At 34.6% G+C, this 21,621-nt stretch overlaps 1 protein-coding gene across 1 annotated transcript in view; it reads right to left on the bottom strand.

Moving 5' to 3' along the window:
- Positions 1–21,621, bottom strand: part of VPS13A (vacuolar protein sorting 13 homolog A) — a 217,331-nt gene that overhangs the window by 4,382 nt on the left and 191,328 nt on the right. Inside the window, exons 69-71 of the mRNA XM_036021769.1 lie at positions 7,353–7,438; positions 3,721–3,844; positions 1,098–1,172 (exon numbers count right to left, since the gene is read on the bottom strand). The gene's annotated coding sequence lies outside the window, so the exon portion shown is untranslated. The remainder of the gene's footprint in view (positions 1–1,097; positions 1,173–3,720; positions 3,845–7,352; positions 7,439–21,621) is intronic.

Raw genomic sequence — 21,621 nt, 5'->3', positions numbered from 1 at the left:
TAGTCTGTCTCCCTGTTGCAGGCAACAAGCTTATGGAGGCCCCAGTCACATTATTCCTCCTTTCAGTTTCCTGCTGTTAGTATGCTAGTGTTGTCTTATATTACACTGTCTGGATAGAAAACTCCATGGCCCAAGCAAAATGGACCAGTGTTCCTGGTTTGGGGTCCAGATGTGACAACTAGTCATGCCCAACCAGGACAATTCAGTATCAGAAATATCATCTTAGTTGTGACTAATGAGGTAGATAATCAGTTTGCAGTCCTCTTCTCCTGACCATGCATATCCTGGTAATCGGCAAAACCGCAGTGCTTTTCAATCTATATCATTCATATTTTAAAGAAACTAAGGTTAAATGACTTCCCCAAAGTCCTACAGTCAAGTAGGAACAGAACCAATATTCAAACCTAAATATTCTGACTATAGGCTTGACTCCTTTTGTTAATGTGCCAAGCTATATCAATTTAAAAAAAAATCACCATAGCCCTGACTGGCATGGCTCAGTTGGTTGGGCATTGCCCTGCAAAGTGAAGGGTCACCAGTTCAATTCCCATGGGGGCCTGTGCCTGGGTTGCGGGCCCAGTCCCTCTCGGGCCCAGTCCCTCCTACCCCCGACCCCCGGTTGGGGCATGTGTGAGGGGCAACTGATCAATGTTTCTCTCTCTCACATCGATGTTTCCCTCCCTCTCTTTCTTCCTCCCTTCCTCTCTCTCTCAAAATAAATAAATAAAACCTTTAAAAATTAAAAAATCACCATAGCTATATGGCAGAGAAATCGATGATATATGGGTAGCCTTTCCCTGCAGGAGCTAGTAGATTAGCATTAGAGTGAAATAATTTCTTTGGTTTGATTTTTTCACAAAGTATTAGTTAGGATTTGAAATCCTAGATGGAACCATCTGATATTAAAAACAAGTAGGTGTGTTATATTCAATCTAATGAAGAGTAGTTTTGGGGAAATATTATCTATTACATATATTAAAATAGTCAAAACATAAAAACAATTAAAAAACAAAACTTATCTGCCTTAAAAAACAGTGCAACTTTCATGACTTTGAAAAGCGCAGCTGCTATCTGTCTGTGTAAAAAATTATATTTACCTTAGCATCCTCTGGGGTCTTGAAGTTAATTATTTTTCCAAATTCTTTGGCATGGAATACAGACTTCACTCGTTCCTATAAACAGAATAGGTGACTTCATTAAAACGGAAGTCCAGTTGCAGAAACGCAAGAAAGAAATGGCACACAGCTTCAGAAATTGGTGCTCAAGTGTCCATTTTACACGAATCATATACATTTTAAAAAAGCCAAGAGGGAAATCAAGAAGAATCCACACAAATTGAAAAAAAAAGACTAAATGCTAACACATCCATTATCACCAAACCTAAGTTCTAGAGCTTTAGGTGAGATTTTATTGCTAAAGCCATACAGGGTTTACATAGAAGATGGGAAGGAGACAAATTCGGGAGAGGGGCCACTGTTTTCCCTTTAAAAAACTCCTCAGATACTTCCTGATATCTGGCCATGGAATAATGATGATTTTAGCTCAAAAATAACAGATACATATTTGTATACATACTTATATACATACATATGGAGGTGTGTGCGTATTTGTATGTATATATATATAACTTCTGACATTTTAATCATCCAATAAGAATGTAGCTTGAGGATCAAAGAAATCAGGGTGGTTCCTAGACTCTATGTGACCATCTTCCACTTTTTACACTCCTTCAGTATTCTGTTCAGTCTTTGCGGGGAGAACTGTCTAGTGGTGGACATTAAACATTAGAGGGACAAATGGAAAGAATGGATTATTGAGGAAAAGGGTGGTGCCTACCACAATGAACTATGGGTAGGGTTACAGAAGAAGCAATATGGAGTTTTTTAGTAGTCTAACAATTCCTGTAAGTCATTCCAATCTCCATGCAAATACAGACTCCAGAAGAAATCAGATTCATTTATTAAAAAGAAAAGGATGGCTCTGGCTGGTGTGGCTCAGTGGATTGAGTGCTAGCCTATGAACCAAAAAGCTCTTCAGTTCGATTCCCAGTCAGGGCACATGGCTGGGTTGCTGGTCAAGTCTCCAGTAGGGGGTGCTCAAGAGGCAACCACACACTGATGTTTCTCTCCCTCTTTTTCTCTCTCCCGTTCTTTCTCTAACAAGAAATAAAATCTTTTAAAATAAAATAAAAAAAAATGATGACTGCTAATCCAATGTCTCAAGGATAGATAGAAAGGGAAGAAATCAAGGAGATAAGAAGTTTATCCTTGGAGAGAAAAAACATGAAAAATGACAAGACTAGAAGCTAGTAGCCACTATCCATCACTTCATATGCTCACCACAGGGCCTTTCATTTTCTGAGTGAGTCAGAGAAATTCTCAATGGGAAGAGTTCATCTGGAGCTAATGTCCAGCCTACTCCACCCCGGTGTTTTTGGAATGAGGGGTAAGACTGGAGAAATGGTCTTCGCTGGTTAAAAATAAGGCCTAGGGCAGTTATGCTCAGAAGGTATCTGCTGATTCTGCCTGCCTGTGACCAATGTCCCCTTACTTCTCAGCTTCTCTCACTCCAATACCTAGTAGTACCATGGTGATCCCAGGACCCCTCCCTGACCAAACTGATTGGTTCAGGAATAAGCAAGTAACCAAAGGTGACCCAGTGAGAAGATTTCATTCAGCTGAGCTACTAGGGTAAGACCCTGGAACTTCTGCTGGCCATCCTGTCACCAAAGGATAGCCTGCTTGAGAATGAAGCCAACAGTGAGGAAAAGGAGAGCCTGGAAATGGGGGTGGCAACGAAGGGAGAATGCAGTGGAAGGGAGAGAGAATAGGTGCCGATGACATCATTTGAGCATATCTAAGTTATAAGATGTACACTTACTTTCCAGTTACATGAGCCCATTAAGTCCCTCTAACAAAAATAACACAAAAACTTACTTGGGTTGAGCCAAAGTATTTGCTAATACAACCAGTGCCGAAGTGGCCCTATACATAGGTAACTAGTCAAATACCTTGAGGCCAAATAACATTATCTTTTATCACATATACCTACTATATTACTATACCTATATATGACTGCAACCTGTAAGACCTAGTAAGATCATTACAACTTACAAAGGATATTGAATCTACTGATTTACCGAATGACTAGAAATTCACTGTATTTTATATCAACATTCAAGTATCAGGTACTATGCTAGCTGCTGGTAATCAAAACAAAGAAAAATAGCCTCTGCCTTTCAAATTATAACTGAATTGGGAAGATAAAATAATATCTTTAAAAAGAGAAAGAATTCTCAACTATCAGCTGTCAGTTTCAAGTGTGCTTTTGTGAGATTTTCAAAGAAAAGCATTCTGCAGGGTACTGCTGGGGATTATGAGATACACAAATGATTTTCTCGTATTGGACAGCAAGTAGTGAAAAGGTAAGGTTCTATTACTGAATATAAAATAAGGACCCAGGAATGTGGAAGCCAATGTAACAGCATATAAAAGTAGCATATTTTATCTTATCCTAGCTTTCTCATTAAACCTGAGTGAGACAGCAGGTGTGAAGAAAAACTGTATGAAGATAAAACAACATCTATAGAAGAGGACACTTGCAAAAGTAAAGATGGCTATTTAAATGTGTTATTTTTAGTTCCAAGATTTTTATATGATCTGAAGAGAAACCAGAGTATCAGTTCCAAGTTTTTTTTAAAAAAAAATCTATTCAACTTACCTTTGCCTCAATGCGCAGTCTTCTCCCATGAACAATGAATGGCTCTTTGGTAAACTCATCAAAACTGTACTGCCACTCACAGGTAAGCTGTCCAAATGTTCCCTTTGTTACAAATAATACACCACTGAAGGGGAAAAAATCCACTTTAAAAACCAAGGCACTTATATTCAGTGATATAATCATATCTATATACACATTCTTTGCAAGTACACACAGAACATTCACCAAGACTATGCTAGATCATAAACAAAAAACCTTAATGAAGTTAAAAGAACAAAAATCTTACAAAGTCTGTTCTCAGATCACAATGAAATTAAACTTGCAATGAATAACAGAAAAATAAGAATATTTCTAAATGCTTGAAAATTAGCATACTTCTAAATAATCCATGGATCTCAAAAGAGATCAGAAACTATTGAGAATAAAAATACATCATAACCTGTGGGATGCAGCTTAAGTAATGCTAGTGGGGAATTCATAGCACAACATACTATATTAGAAAAAATAAAGTAGTTATGAAGTCAAGTATAAATGTACTTTATAAGAAATAGGAAAAATTTGCAGAACCATTTATCTACCAATATTCTGGGGAACTTTCATGTAATTAATACTGTAGAACAAATGCTTTTATTACTAAGAATTCATGTATTATGTTTGCCAACCTACATCAGAAAGAGGCTTTTAAAATTAATTATGGTCCTTCTCCCCAATTTTGAGAGAAAAAATAAAGTGATGAAAATGTGTTCTGTCTACAGTAATTCTATTTCATTCTCCCTTCAAAGGCCTTTCTTTCCCAAGAAAGACATCCACTGTAAGTGCAGCCAGAGGTTTCTTTAAGTTACATATACAGTAACAGCATGAATAATGCCTTTTTATTACAAAATATTTTATTACAAAATCATAAGCATGTAATTCTGTAACATGGTAATATCAAACTCAAACACACCATGTGACATTTTAGGTAACGTGTTCAAATTAAAACTATAAATTATTATACCCACATTATTACCCTACCAAACACACTCAAGCAAGTGTTGCTTCCGCCAGACCCTGTGCATTAAGTTAAGGAACTGAGTTAAAGAAAAAGCAGGCTCCTGACTAGAATTGGGATTTACTGTTTCTCACCTCAGTCTTCTGTCTCTGACACCCTCTTTCACCAACCCTGGGCCATGGGGCTGTGGAACGAACCCTACTAGTCCTCTAGTACATCTTCAGGCATGGGAATAATCAAAGGTAGGCTAATCCTGCAGCAGGTACCTACCTGCTCCCTCTCCTTATCCAAAGACCCTTTTATCCTCAAGTCTGAAACTTGGAAAGAAAGGAAATCCTAAAAATAAATATTACCTTTCAATTAATTGCAACTAAGTCACTTCCCTTACTCTGTCAAGGTTTATGTAACTTTATTTAAAGAGTTCTATGTCAAAATAAGGTCATGTATTTAAAAAAGAAGAAACATGTATGTAAAAAATGTTGCAAGATTTGTAGGCTAATAAACTGACTCTTCTTTAACTCTGATGAATCATGTTTCCTTTAGTCAATGAGAAAGAGGGCTAATAAAAACATGATTGAAAACTGCTATAAACAAAGTAACTGCTGAAGCATTGTCTGCAACTACAAAAGTTTAGAAACAATTTTTGATGTAAATTATAGTATATACTATTAAATAAATATTACTAGGCAGTCTTTTACAAATTAAGAGATATCTCCAACTGCTGACAAAGAATAATTATTAAGACATAGATCTAAAGTAAAAAAATTAAAACAAAGTACAGAGTTGTATATATAATAGAGTCAATTCACATTAAAATGCATATGCTTGCACAGGAGTAGAATATTTCAGGAAGGATTCAAAGGAAACTAGTAAAACTAGTTGTTTTTTGGATGCAGAAAAGAGAAATTGGCATTTGGGATAGGACAAAGACTGACTTGTACATGCATATTTTTAATACAGTGTGAGTTTTTGTATAAGAAATTTAAGGCAGTGCTTAAATTTTACACTCAGAAATTATTAAAATTAAAAACAGTAAAGGTTCAATGGTCAACTTGAACACAATTCTTATATAACTTCATCTTTTTGATAATGAACAAAGCCACACAAGTGTATTGACCACTCATTTCTATTTAGCCATAAGTAGAAATTTAGCCCTTCAGCCACAATTTCACTCTCTGCTACCCAGAAATCTCTTCATTAAAACGGTACTTGCTCATTCTTTCCCTCAGTAAAAAACTGTGACTCCTGCAAAAGCCTGCCCTTCTGAGGCTATGCCACTGTATTTTTGCATGTGTCCTTCAACTGTCTGTCTACAGTCTAAATTTGAGAATTTGGCTGTAGCTGGGAGCATCCACACAAAAATTGATCTGTCTTCAATGTTGTATCTGAGGCAGGGTAGTAAGAAGCCAGGAAAATTCCTTGACAAGTAGGATGGGGAAGCTGAGACAGACAGCTGAAGCAAACTGGCCTCACCCAGCACCCTAATTCACCTGCCTCCTTCTCTCTCGCATGATCACTTTTTCAAGCATTAAACCCTCAGGACAATGAGGTTCTGATCAGTATGAAATAATCTTAGGAAGAAAGCCTTGGGTCTGTGACCACACAGACAGAGTTTTGGTCAAACTAGAGATAATATCTAGGCCTCAGTTGTGTTTCAGTTCCAGGCTCAGCAAAACAGCAAAACCAGACAAAGCAATGCCAGGGCTGACATCAGGAGCAAATGCAAGGACCAATAACCTCCTGCCCTAGCACTGACCATGAACCTGCCTCTATATGCTCACTTGATGAATCAGCGTATTAAAGAACACAATGGGAAAGTTGATGAATATTCTATGGAGATCCTCCTCTGAGGCCTCCAATAAAATTTGTGCCTTTAGAAAACAAAAACCCTTAAAACAAAGGACCCAGCGTGCACCTTCTCCCCAGAGCATGCCCATGCCTCCCTTCTTCAGGCATGTGCCTGTGTTTCTTTCTCCTAATCACTAAGCGCCCTTCTTTCGCCTCTGTAACTTGTTTTCTGAGGCTCTGCAGCCCAGCTGGCTCACTTCTTCTGCCTGTGACTTTCTAAAAGACCAAGGCAGCTTTCTGAGCACTCCGCTTGAAACTTCTCTTTGAGTGTACTTTAATTTTGCATGCTAAATAAGCTTTCTCTTGAACTAGAGTTCTTGACTCTGAATTTTCTTTGCCGAACTCAAGAACTGAGAGCTGACTTCATTGCTAACACATCCACTAGCGTGAGTGCATCAAAATGTATGCTAATGAAGAGTACCACGAGAAGACTGCTGACTCCTGCGGCTAACTTCAAATTGTGTACTTTTTCAGAGGGGAAGATGGAACAGTACTGCCCACCCTTGAAAGAACAGTTTTACTGAAATTCCTGTATTAGTCTAAATCAGTTCAAATGAATTCAAAATTATTTAATTTATAATTATGTCTGTGCATGGCTATGTATTTACCTGTATTTGAGCACAAAGCTAAACATGAAGTTATGTAAAGTTGTAGTATGAGCCTTAGAGCAAGAGGGCCAGAGTTAGCAGGAGTCAGTGCGAGTATCCAGAACAAAAGGTGAGTAACAATTGCGGACTTCACGAGGGGCTTTCAGTTAATCCCATATCAAATTATATTAGAGAAAGAAAGTTACCTTTTGGTTATCATTAACATATCTGTTTTGTTGATCATGACATGGGTAAAATATTTGTATTTTGCAAATCTTCCATTTTCTATGACCTAAAAAAAGGTGAGAGAAAATGAGTAATTAATCCAACTGTAATGTAAGTAATCCTTTATGATCTTCTAAAACAATTTCTCAATGGGGCAAGTCATTAACATATTTACATAGTAAATATATCATCAGAAAAGTGAATATTCACAAATTAATTGCTTCCTTTTAAAAAGCATCTATCTGCATTGTTTCATTCAGGATTACTCGAGTGCAACTATACTGATCTTTAATGCTGGAATTTTAGAAAATACTGTTAGTAGCTTATAAAGTTTAAATGGACTCAGTAAGTTTACTATTAAACTATCATATTCATGTTATCTTAAAAACATGTTGGTATTTGATCTCATCTGTACAACACATGTAAACATACATACTTAAACATACGCATCACATAAACTACTATTAGCTCCCACCCTGACTCTTCCCTGGCATTTCCCTATCTGCCTTACTAATATGCTTTTTTGGTCAATCTCACAACTCATTAAAAAATTTCCTGACAAACAGGGAACTCCAGGCCCCAGGTCCTAATTAACTTTTGCAGTGGCCTTTAATTTATTCTCAAGGATGAAGAAACACTTTCTACCGATGACACTGTCAACAATTCTTTGTCTCAGAATATATAAAGATAACTATATAAACAAAAGAGACTTATTCTTCTGTTCTGAATACTATTTGTTCTGAGGATGAAATTACTTTGGCTATTTAAAATATATTGAAGGCTAGACTACTATTTTTTAAAGACAAGTGATATAATTATGACTAAGATCCCTCAAGAAAAGGTATGTTAAGAATTTAGCCTAAATGTTAGATCTTTTGAAGAAATCCCAAAAGAGGATATAAACATTTTAGAAAATTGTGTTCCATGAGGCTATATTTAAAAAAACTAATATTATTTAGCCTAGAAGAAAGGTAACAAGTAACTACTCAATAATCTTGGTAAAGAAGCCTGATAGGAAGAAAAGTCTTCATTTCTATTGGAGGCAGAAGTTAAAACAATAACAACAATAACAAAGACCCAACTATAAGGGATGCGAATTAATTACATGGAAGAATTTTCTAATCTCAAAGATCATAATATTGAGCAAAGAGTATTTTACTATTTTCCTGTAGTAGGCAGGGTAAGTAAACACACATTTCTTGAATTACAAATAAAAAAGGGGCATAATAACAGATGTGGAAGAAATTTATAAGGATTATTAGGTCACGAATTATGTAAATAAATTAGAAAAACTAGGCAAAACAGGTCATGTTTTAAGAAAATATAAGTTTTCAAGAAAAGAAGTATCAAATATTGGAGAAAAAGAGTAGAAATTATTTCTAGGTGAGATGTATCCAGGAAACCCAAGTACATAATATCCAGTAACTTTATTTAATAAACACAATAATCAGCTTGAAAAATGAAAGAAAAAATCCTGTTTTGCAAGTGTAATAAAAAAAGAAATTTACACATAAGTTTAACAAACAACATGGACAATTTACGTAATAAAAGTTGTAACATTCTACTGAGGGTAGTAAGAAAATTTGAAAATGGAAATCCATGTCTCATTCTTGGATACATAATGATAAGGATGTTGTCCTCCCATTTTTATTCATGCACGCACACACACTCAGTGTGATTCCGAGATGGTGTTTGGTAGTTTACTTTGGGGAGGGGGAGAAATGACTAGATAAAATTATACTAAAATTTGTCTAGGAAAAAAGTGATAATATTCATTAAGTTATGAAAGGAGAATAAGAACTACTCTAGCCAGGTATTAATATAATTTATAAGTTGCAGTAGTGAAACAGTTTGGTACTGGTAGAAGTTATATACAGACATCATAGAAAGAATGCAGACTATAGAAACTGACCAAAAGGCACATAGGACTTTATAAAATTCTATATATACAAATATAGAGATTTATGAAATCAAACAGCGTTTCAAGTTCCTGGACAAAACCATGTATTATCAAATGAATAGTTTTTCAGGCAATTCGCTAGCTAAAGTTGGATCTCTACTTCTCTCTATATACCAAATCAATTCCACATGAATCACTTATTTAAGTATGTTGAACAATACTATAGAAGTACTAAAGAATAACATTTTAATAATTTTTAAAATAATATATTTTATTGATTATGCTATTATAGTGGTCCCATTTTCCCCCTTTATTCTCCTTTGCCCTGCACACCCTCTCCTACCCACATCTCCCCCCATTTAGTTCATGTCCATGGGTCATACATATAAGTTCTTTGGCTTCTACATTTCCTATACTACTCTTAACCTTTCCCTGTTTTCTGCCTACCATTTATGCTTAGTCTCTGTACCTTTTCGCCCTCTCCTCCTCCCACTCCCCTGCTGATCTCCATGTGATCTCCATTTCTGCAGTTCTGTTCCTGTTCTAGTTGTTTGCTTAGTTTGTTTTTGTTTTTGTTTTAGGTGTGGTTGTTAATAACTGTTTGTTGTCATTTTACTGTTCATATTTTTATCTTCTTTTTCTTAGATAAATCCCTTTAACATTTCATATAAGGGCTTGGTGATGATGAATTCCTTTAACTTGACCTTATCTGAGAAGCACTTTATCTGCCCTTCCATTCTAAGTGAAAGCTTTGCTGGATAGAGTAATCTTGGATATAGGTCATTGCCTTTCATGACTTGGAATACTTCTTTACAGTCCCTTCTAGCCTGCAAGTTCTCTTTTGAGAAATCAGCTGACAGTCTGATGGGAACTCCTTTGTAGGTAACTGTCTCCTTTTCTCTTGCTGCTTTTAAGATCCTCTCCTTATCTTTAATCTTGGCTAATGTAATTATGATGTACCTTGGTGTGTTCCTCCTTGGGTCCAACTTTGTTGGGACTCTCTGAGCTTCCTGGACATCCTGGAAGACTATTTCCTTTGCCAGATTGGGGAAATTCTCCTTCATTATGTTTTCAAGTAAGTTTTCGATTTCTTGCTCTTCCTCATCTCCTTCTGGTACTCCTATGATTCTGATGCTGGAATGTTTTAAGATGTCCTGGAGGTTCCTAAGCCTCTCCTCATTTTTTAAAATTGTTTCTTCATTCTTTTCTGGTTGGATGTTTCTTTCTTCTTTCTGGCCCACACCGTTGATCTGAGTCCCAGTTTCATTCCCATCACTGTTGGACCCCTGTACATTCTCCTTTATTTCACTGGGTGTAGCCTTCATTTTTTCATCTAATTTGTGACCAAATTCAACCAATTCTGTGAGCATCCTGATTACCAGTGCTTTGAACTGTGCATCTGATAGGCTGGCTATCTCTTTGTCCCTTAATTGTATTTATTCTGGAGCTTTGATCTGTTCTTCCATTTGGGCCATTTTTTTTTGTCTTGGCACACCTGAGCCATGAAAGGTTAAGTGCCTAAGGCAGGTTCTGCTGAAAGCACTGATGCGTCCGACTGACTCGGAACGTGCAGGTAAAAATGCTGGAATAACTCATCCCAGTGTAAAAAGTCTGCCCGCATCCACACAACTGCGGTTCCTTAGAAGAAAGTATGTTCTCAGTAGAAGAGATCATAGCTCTTTTTCTTTCCCCATTTTAATAATCTTAAAGTGGAAAAGGCTTAAATATAAAATACAAAGTCCATAAAATTTAATGTAAAATATTTCCTAAGTATACGAAAATCAAACACTATTAAATGGCAAAACAATAAACAAATAGACAGAAATAAAATAACACAAAAACCAAAGAAAAAGTTTGGAAAACATTTGTCAATACAGAGATATAGAGCTAATTTCATATGCAAAGAATTCAGAGGTATAAATAAGGCAATATAAGAAAATGAGTAAACTAGTAAGAAAAAGGGTGAAGTTTATGAACAGTGAGTTCAGCAAAACACAAATAAATTGGACCAATAAACATATAAGAAAATGTTCAATTTAATTGAAAATCAAGAAAATGCAAATCAATTAAATGTAACCTTTGGGTCTGCAATTCCACTGCTCGGGTTTATTTTATGCAAAAGTATCCCAAGATATACATATAGAAATCTTCATGGCAACTAGTGTTAAAAGCAAAAAATCTAAATGTTCATTAGTAGGGGACTATTTAAATAAATATAGTAGAGCCATATAACAGGACATTATGTGGTCAGGAAAAAGAAAAGGCAGATGTGTGTAAAGCCACAGAAAAATGTGAAACATATATTAAGTAAAATTACTGAGAATGGATTGGAGGGAAAGCAGAAACAGATACATGTATACTTATTTACATGTGGACAGATCATTTTTGGGAAGGTTGGTACTAACACACCAATCTGTTCACTGCACTTATCTCTGGGCTTGGGAAAGGTAATAGTGGGGGTGGAACTGAAGCTTTACATTTAACTTTACCTCCTTCTGTTTCAATTTTGTGGTTATCTGAAAATAAGTTAGCTTAAAAGTATTTACTTTCTTTCTTTATATGGCCAAGTTTTAAAATCAAGAACACAAATGTTGATCTCAAGAATATTACTGCTCCCAGGAGTCAGAAGTCTATATATCCCATTAATAGATCAAAACCTTTAAATAACTGAAAAGCTTGGTTTACTTCTAACCTCAGTACCTAGCTTCTATTTAAATACTGCGTTAAGTTTGGGCATTGCAGCTAAACCTGTCTCTCTCCACTTTCCACTTTTCAGACCGAACTGAAATAAAATCTAACCTGTGCATATATGCAGTTAAACCAATTTCAATAGTCACAATGGCATTTGGTATAAATAAAAGCTAAAAAATCCAAAAAAGTCACTCCCGCAATGTTTTCTGGAGTTCATCAAACACCTTAGCTACAACACCCGAAGAATGAATGATCCAAAACAGTCTACTGTGAATAATGAACTGCATTCTTTGTTATTAAAATGGATATATTTAAGTTAATGTCAAAGATACCTCCATATATGGCAACATTTTTCTGTTTCCACTAAACATTTTTCTGTTATTATCCATTGTTATTAGAATGGATATATTTGAGTTAATGTCAAAGATACCTCCATATACGGCAACATTTTTCTGTTTCCACTAAACATTTTTCTGTTTCAGTCTCCACTAAAACATGTGAATATGGAATAAGAACAGCACCATAAGCAGAAGCTAAAACTCTGGAAATAAAACTCACAGACACACGGGAGAGAATGTGATATATCAGCTATCAGCTTCCGTCATGCTGTAAACAGTCTACAAATATGCTTTGGTAACAGTTTCCTGCCTAATTACTTGACTTTATAAGTTTCCTGCATATGAAGCTTTATATTCTTTCAGAATGTCATTATATATTATTTTAGGGGGAGAAAACGACAGAATTTTAGACCAGAAGGAATGTTATTATACACCCAAACTCATACTTTTAAACATGAAGAAACTGAGGATCAGGTAAACGTCTGATCCATCCAATCTTCCCAACCACCTTGTACAGCTTGGTTAGACTGCAGTTAAGTGACTTGCTTGGAGTCATATTGCCAGTTGCAAAAGTGGGCTCAGTGGAGTGGTTCCTTTACTTCTAATTCCAGTGCTTTCACTATACCATGATGTCTCCTCTTATGGTGTCAGTCATACATTTCCCAAAAAATAGCTACCTCAAGAACAACTTCAATACTCCTGGATGCTGCATGGTGCTGAGGCCAGCTGCTAAAGCAGCTTAGGCTGGCTGTTCTTGTTTGTTTGTTTTAGGGTAACAGGGTCCAAAAAGTTTATTGTTAATATGCTACCTTTCTCCATCCCAAACAGATGCCATGCATGAATGTTTCTGCTAAAATAATTTGTGATACCCTGTAAAATAAATAAACTAGCAAAACCAGGGGCTAGAAATCACTATGTAGAGCTTTTGCATAAGGACCAAGATTTATGAACTATCTAATGATTTGGTGGAAGTGTCCAGTACTATCCAGTGCTTTAGATATGTTAGCCTGATTTAACATGCTATAATGTTGAAGGGGAAGCAATATTGTCCTTATTCACAAAAGTACATATGAATTACCTATCATTTTTAAGAACTTCCTTAAATATGTAAACAGGAACACAAAAATAACTGCATTCACTACATTTAACTGTCAGAATCTGTAGATAACAAATGTATGGTTATTAGTAAAAGGACCCATTTTGCATTAGGAAAAGTAAGTATGCAAACCTTAATTATTAGATATAAATAAACCCAAACAAAATTTATCACAAACTTAGAAACACACAAAGAGTGGGAACCTGAATGACACTGGTGTCAGGGTTACCCTCTACTAATACCCGTATTTGCTGTGAGATATGCCCCAATGCTTTAGAAAGAGAACACATGCTAGAAACTATTGTGCAGAAAACACTGCTAACTCTCAAATCACACAACTGCTACGAAGTAGCAAAGTTCTATGACAAAAATATTTCTGGGAAAAAACAAAATATGAATAGATAGAAATTAGGAACAAATCAGTAGCACAGAAGGCTTTAAATCCCAAATAATATCCAGCTGTTTCTCAGTATCCACAGGGAATTAGTTCCAGGACACCCTCTCCTCCCAGCCCCAATACCAAAATTTGGCAATACTCAAGTCCCCCAGTTGGCCACCCATATCTGGGGGATTTGACATCTTGGATTCAATTCAGTATGTGGTTGGTGGAATCAGCAGATATGAAGGGCTTATTTTAAAGTGCTAATATTAGTTGGAAATACATTTAAGATAATTGGATAAAGGGTAACAACACACAGTTTGGCTAAAAACAAAATTTGATTAGTAATAATTTTCTAAAAGATTGTGGGGAATAAAAGGAAAGTGAAATTCACCAAGATGAAAGATAAAGTAAGAATGCTATCAAGCAAGAAAAACCATCAAAATTCAGGCAGGCAATTATAAATGAAAATAGTAAATGCTACCATTTCTTAATTATTTAAGACATAGACAACTTGTTCAAAACAATCCTATCTTTAGAAAAATATAATCAGTAAGTATAACTTCTTTAGTTATATGATTAAAAGTTATGGGAAAAAATGTTTTACTAATTCACTTCAAATATGAAAAACTTTGAGAATGTTACCACCAGGAAAAATAGGCATTCAACCAAGATTCATGATTGGTGACAGCATAAATTCATTACCTTACCTTAAAGCTCAATGATTTCATATATATAATAGAATAAATGTAAACAAGAACACAAAAGGGATATTTAACTTATTCTATGAGGCAAGTTGGTTAAAAAACAAACAAACAAATCTTATTGACTGTTACCCAATCTGAAGAGGAATTAGCCCTTAATTAATCCCCCACACCTTGTCTCTGCCCACACTAATGAGCTATTTCATTTGTCAGCCAAACTATAAACTATGCCACTGTTTAGAGGGTGCAGGAAAGCTCGGAATAACCCTGTGACATAAAATCAGATAAAATAAACTATTTCTTAAGAAAGGTGAACTGTCATCAACTGGTTCATCTAAAGCAGTCTAGAGAAAGGAGAGTATTATATTCATGACAATATGTGCATTGACAACAACAGACCAGTAATTAATCTACCTAACACATTCCAGAAAAAGGACCAGAGAGGTTGGTTAGAAATAATAATGTAAATGAGTAGTTTATAAGACTCTCTCTAACACATTTCCAGCAGAACCTCTATGAGTAACATTTATGACCCATAATACCATATATACTTGAAAACAACATTTATAAAATACTATATAATTCAGAGCAGTCCAAATAACTGAGGTTTTATTGTTTCTACTGCTCAACAACTAGTGTGTGAAAATTGTCCTGGTATTTTAACTAAACTATTCTATTAATCTACAAAGAAAAAAGAAGGGTAAGATTGAATGATGCTTTTATCCTGGTGAAGAGGAAACAAATGAGGAATACAGAATTATTTAATGATGATCAAGAGTTAGCATCAACTGGTATTCATCTGGAATAACAAAAATACAACAGGTTCTTAATAGGCATTGTATTAATAATCATATACATCACTTGTTTTAATCTCTGCAAAACCACTAAAGTACTCTTGGTGTTATATATCTCAACATCAAGTTACTGTTAAGTGCTGTAATTACCTCTGTTTTACAGTCTGAAAACTGAGGTCAGACAAGCATAATAGAAGATTATATAGCTAATAAAAGGAAAGGTTGGCATTGAACTCATTTACTTGGTTCCAGAATCCAGGCCCTGAGGAACAGGGTACTGCTACATCTTGGTCAATTTTACTGTCAGGATGAGCATAGAAGAACTGTATATATTCCAGTAGATGCATTGGGATTCCATTTTTATAACTCACTGGTACAGGACTTCAGATATGCCACAAGCTGTCTCACGTCTCTTGCAACGCTTCAATTTCATGTAATACCTGGGGATCACTATCTCTTTGGAAAATTGGGCATATCTTATGTGGCTTTGGATTCCCACGGTTCTTCAAAGCCTCACATGTAGCAACAACTGGGAAAGAGACTGTGAAGATCCAACATTAAAGATTGGACTCTAACAGGGAATGTGTTTTATTCCCCATCACCAGAATAATAAAATTCATTATTATTCTAATCTCACGAGATGAGCAGCAATCTTGACTACTCTCTTTAGGGCTATAACCTTAAGATCCAGCAGAGTGTCTAATACACAACTAATAGGAGTTTAACAAATACTTGTAAAAAAATAAATATGTGACATTACAGTTTTTCTTTGTATTCACATAAACTATGCTACCAAATCATCCAGGAAAAATTTAATTTTACATATATAATTATACGTTTACTCTTTTGGAAATTTTAAAATTCAAACTAGCCTGGCAATTTTTTTCCAGAAAGGTTAACTTTACATGAAATATCCAGTCACTGATATTTGTATTTCAACACTGCAGCCTCATGAAATTTCTAACTAAAACAACTACCTAGACCCAAAGTACCACAAAACATCTAAATGTACATTTCTCCACATTGCTTCTTATAGGGTTCTTCAGGGTTACTTTTCACTGAAAAATTGGCACTAAGTTCATTAGTGTCATAGTCAATAGTAACTACAGTAGAATAGCAATTCATTTGAATTTATAACTAAAGACTCTTAACTGACAAAAGTATACAAGGTGCTTCCTTTCACCAATTATATTACATTTTGTTTTTAGATGAATGAAAGAGGCCTGCAATCTAATTGTGTATGAAAATGAATTTTCATAGGACATTTGGCCAATAAATACAATAGACTTTTCATACTTACACTAACTAAAGTCTTCTAACAACACTATGGTAGTACTGTTAAAAAATCTGCTTTAGTTTTACTAAATTCAACTTCTGCTGAGAATTTTAGTGCTTTCCAAACCAACCAGAGGAAGTTATAAGGCAAAGTTTTAACACATCAGTAGAGAAGTCATGGGTTGAGTCCCAGGTTACAATTTAGCACCGTCAGCTAAATAAAGGCTAAAGATCCTCAAAACTAATACCGACTGCAGAGTTTTAGCTCCATTGGTACAGCTTCAGTATGAAGAAAGGAAGACTCAAGTTGAATCTACTTGAGCTTAACATTTCAGGATTTCTTTTAAAGTTAAATGTACTAACTTTTCTATTTTAATAGTATTTATACTTCCTTAATATATTTAAGGAATGCAATGATGACAAACTTTTGGAAAAGAATTAGGAATGAAATTAATCTCATTCAAGTTACTAATTTAAAAAAAGAATGAAAAATTTCATTTTACACTTGAGACAGAGAAAACTGGAACCTTCTGTAAATGGAACCATTACCTCAAAAAAAATGTAATTTCAAAGTGTTATGTAGAAAAGGATTTTAATGGGACACTGGAGGATTCTAAGCAGGGTGAATCACTCTATCAGGACAAAATAAAGTTAGTGTGACCTATTACTAAATATTCAAAAGTATGAGCTTTTGAAAATGATGTGCTAAAGATTCTCCATGGTATTTCAGCTAAACTAATAAATGAGGTATAGTAATTTTATCCAAGCCTGATAAGTAATCTCCATTTCCATTTGATCTGCTTTATCTGAGATGCTAAGAACTCTAATTGTCTGGAAAATAGAATTTGGCTCTCTTCACTTTTCTCATCCCATTCAGAAGTATGCTTCTGGAGAGGAAGAGTTCCAAAATGAAGAGTGAAATCCAATAAGCCTTTGTCTCCTAATTCTTGTGCACTTACTCAAAATTTCAGATGAAGCCAGGAAGAGTTGCATCACTACTCTGGTGATCTGACTGCCTATGGGAAGCCCTTTCTCCAGATAGCTGTAATTCTCCTCCAGAAGTAAAGGGAAAGGCCACGTGGGTGAAGGCAGTTATTGTCCGATTGCAATTAAGGCAGTGTTTGAAGCTAATTATAAACATCTGTAATTTCTGAAAGAAAAGAAATATACAACAACGAAAACAGCCTCCCTTCTATAAAAACTTACATCATGGCAACTATGATATCTTTGTAAGAGAAGTAAGAGATTCAAAAACATAGATAGAATTTAAAAATACCTAAAATGGATAAGAATACACTACCCCCACTGGACAACCCAGCTATCAATACTCATATACAATGAAGGAAGAAGACAAGGGTCATAAACACACACATTTTAAGGCGTAGAAAAATTTTTAAAACACATAGAATCAAAAGGTAGAAATATGTTCAATCAAAAATGAAAAATCTTCTGTAAGAAAAATCAGCTATAAAAATAGAAAAGGTTTTGTTGGCTATTTGTCCATTCTGGAAATAAAAATCAGGCTTTCCATGTTGGAGATGAATCTATAAATAGGTAGTTTTAAAAATCTTTACAAGTTAATAATTTTGTTTATAAAAATTCACAATAAAATATATAACAGACATTTATATATTTGGATCAAAATCACATAAATAATTTAAAAAGGAAATACATCATCAATGGAGAAAAAAATAACTTTTCAGAGTATATATTTCTTTAACAATGTAGAACATAATCTACTTTAATTTTTGAAAATGTTCATGCCTCCTATAAAATACTAAAATTGTAGATTGAGAATATTAGCTAACTCATTCATAACAGGAATTCAGCTTTATCCATGGAAGTATGAGTCAGTAAATTTTTAGCTTAATAGAAACCTCACATTTTATAGACTATATTCAGAAAATCTTTGTAGACATATGTAGTTAACAGGTTATTGATAAGTTACTATGGTACAAAAACAAGCATGTCTAATTAAGAAGAATGTACTTAGCTTAATCTGTTTTTAAACACAAATAATGATTTTAATATTCTGAATGTTCAAATATGTGGCCATATCTAAGATAGAGGAATGGCATAATACAATTTTGTAGATGTCTCTGTTACCATTTCACTGCTCAGTGTGTATATATATATATATATATATATATATATATATATGCAATAAGGGTTACATTAAAACAAATTTTATTAAATTATTAAATATTTATTTAAAATGATATTGGAGGTACACTGTTGCTATATATACATGTCAATATGAAATAACTGCTAAATAAATTCATCACACTGATTGAGAAATAATTATGGGCATGAAAATGGTCTACCACATTAAAACAAAAAACCCATGAACCCCTCTATATGATAATCATAAATTATTCTAATTTCCTTCCTAACACAGGCATATTTAAAATCATGTATTTTATTTTTCTTTGATCTCATGCCTTCCATGTTTTGTCTAGTACTACTTGTACTCACTGTACTTTATGAACTCATTCATTCACTGAAATAAAAAATTATCTAAATATTTTTAATCGGTCTCCATGTATCTCAAAGGTACAGGGATAGGCTAACAAATAATACTGACATTCTTTTACATATGTATCCCTATGTTTATTGCAGAATTATTTACAATAGCCAAGGTATGGAAGCAACCCAAGTGCCCATCAACAGACGAGTGGATCAAAAAAGTTTTGGTGTAAACATACAATAAAATATTACTCAGCTATATAAAAAATAAGAATGAAATTTTACCACTTGTAACAGTATGGATGAACCTATAGGGTGTTATCCTAAGTGAAGTAAGTCAGACAGAGAAAGACACATACCATATTATTTCACTTATATGTGGAATCTAAAGAACAAAATAAATGAGCCGACAAAATAGAAACAGACTCATAAAGAGAACAGAATTATGGCTGCCAGCAGGGAGGGGGGTTGGGGAACAGGGAAAAAAGTGAAGGGATTAAGAAGTACATACTGGCAGTTACGAAACAGTCGTAGGGATGTAAAGTACAGCACAGGGAATATAGTCATTAACATTATAATAACTATGTGTGGTACCAGGTGGGTCCTGGAAACATCGAGGGGAACACTTTGTAAAGTATATGATTGTCCAACCACTATACTGCACACCTAAAACTAACAGAAATGAATACTGAATGTAAACTGTAACTGAAAAATGAAATAAAATATATTGACATTCTTTTTATACATCCATCATAAGTATTACTTGATCTCAATGAATAATCTGTGTATCTTATTTAGACTCCTTAGGACCTTCAATATTTTTGGAGTATGATAAATTATAAATTTGCAATTAAATATATAAAATAAAAAACAGAGGATTGGAGGGGCAGTAGAGAAAATGTACTCAAATAAAATTTGGAATGGTGGTCTCTCGTCCTCTCACCGATACAGAAAAGTGTGATGCAACATGTCACCACAGAGCTTAAATCAGACAAAGAGTACAGCAGCTGCTACTATAGCAGCCATGCTTCTGCAGTGTGTGTGGCCTCTGGATGTAAATCCAGCAGCATGTATGTCATGCTGACCACTGATGTCCCAGTCACAAATCAACGAGGCTCCACCTGCAAATTTTAGTGACATGTCATAAAATCAACACTCAACACTGCATCAATGATAAGTGTTTTGAACTCTTTCAAAAAGTAAAATCTATAAATTCCTGATTATTTTAAATATAAACAAATTTAAATTTATTCTGACTTCCTTTTCTGTAAGGAATATTAAAGCTGGCACTATTATTCTGGATTTACATTTATTATCTATTTGCAATGTGAGCACTAATTAATTTTACTAACAGGCTCTTACAAACTTATCTATGGTGATGGGTATCCACAATTTCAGGTAAAATTTTCTTCCTGCTAGCTTGCAGTATGTTACTCAAGTGTTAGGTAGACACAAGCAAAATAGAAAATGAGTGATTAGTTTTCCTTAGGGAAAACTCTTTTTTCTATATGTAAGACACAGATCACATAGAAATTTGGAATATAAATAAAGTTAAAGGACATGGAAAGGAATGGTATTACATATTCTTTCAAACATAGCTTTCTCACTTGACTTCCTTATTAAATGGATACTTCCATTTTAAAGTTTTAATTATTTACAGAGCCACTAGTAAACAAAAGATCTGTTCATCGTATTAAAGTCCCAAGTTGAACTCTTTTTTTGTACATTTGCTGAGGAATAAGAAGATACAGTGGAACCTTGGTTGTCGAACTTAATTCATTCTGGAAAACTCTTTGAGAAACTTGAGAACTGAATTGCCAGAGAGGTGTGTGACTGCTATGTAGGTATCAGAGTGAAACGGTTGTTGGAAAGAGAATCAAGACCTGAAATACCGTTAGACAACCGAGACGTTTTTTCTGTGAACAACTTGGTCAAGAATTGAACTGTTTGAGAACCAGGAAGTTTGGGGAACTGAGGTTTGACTGTATTTTGAACAGGCCCTATTTCTCCATCAAGAAAACTGCAGTGTAAAACAAAAAAACCTAATTTTCCACATATTTGATGAGGAGTAACAAGAGTTTTGGTCCAGGTCTTAAATCTCCATCAAGAACACACTAATGTAAAATGATAATGTCATCCTTAGTCTCAAACATTTCTCTAAAAAAAAGGAACAAAATATTTAAAAAAACTGAAAAGTAATACCTGTGGTCAAAGAAGCTTAAAAGGAATACTTTTCAGTGGCAGGGAACACAAAGAAAAAGGGTAATTAAACTACCAAAGAACATATTTCATTTCTAAGGGCTAAAAACAAGAGTAGTGAATGCTTAAGACAACAAGAACAAAGTTTATTAGTTACTAGAATGTTGTTTTAAATCTTTTTATGTTCAAGGCATTTTAAATAAATGTAATCCTACTTCCAATTTTCTTTTCATTAAAATGGTGTCACTGATGAAATATCCAGAATTTTTTCCAGATAAATTCTTAAGGGTCTTTATGAAATCTGTACTATAGAGTTAAGTGTCACAGACCAACACAGGAAACTCATTTAACCAGTAGTTTAGCATGTTTTCTTTTAAAGGTCTTGTACCTAGCAAAGTGGGAAAGTAA

The sequence above is a fragment of the Phyllostomus discolor genome, chromosome 3 (genome assembly GCF_004126475.2).
Source record: "Phyllostomus discolor isolate MPI-MPIP mPhyDis1 chromosome 3, mPhyDis1.pri.v3, whole genome shotgun sequence".
Classification (NCBI taxonomy): domain Eukaryota; kingdom Metazoa; phylum Chordata; class Mammalia; order Chiroptera; family Phyllostomidae; genus Phyllostomus; species Phyllostomus discolor.
Note: the sequence above shows the minus strand (reverse complement) of the source record. Positions and strands in the feature narration are given on the sequence as shown.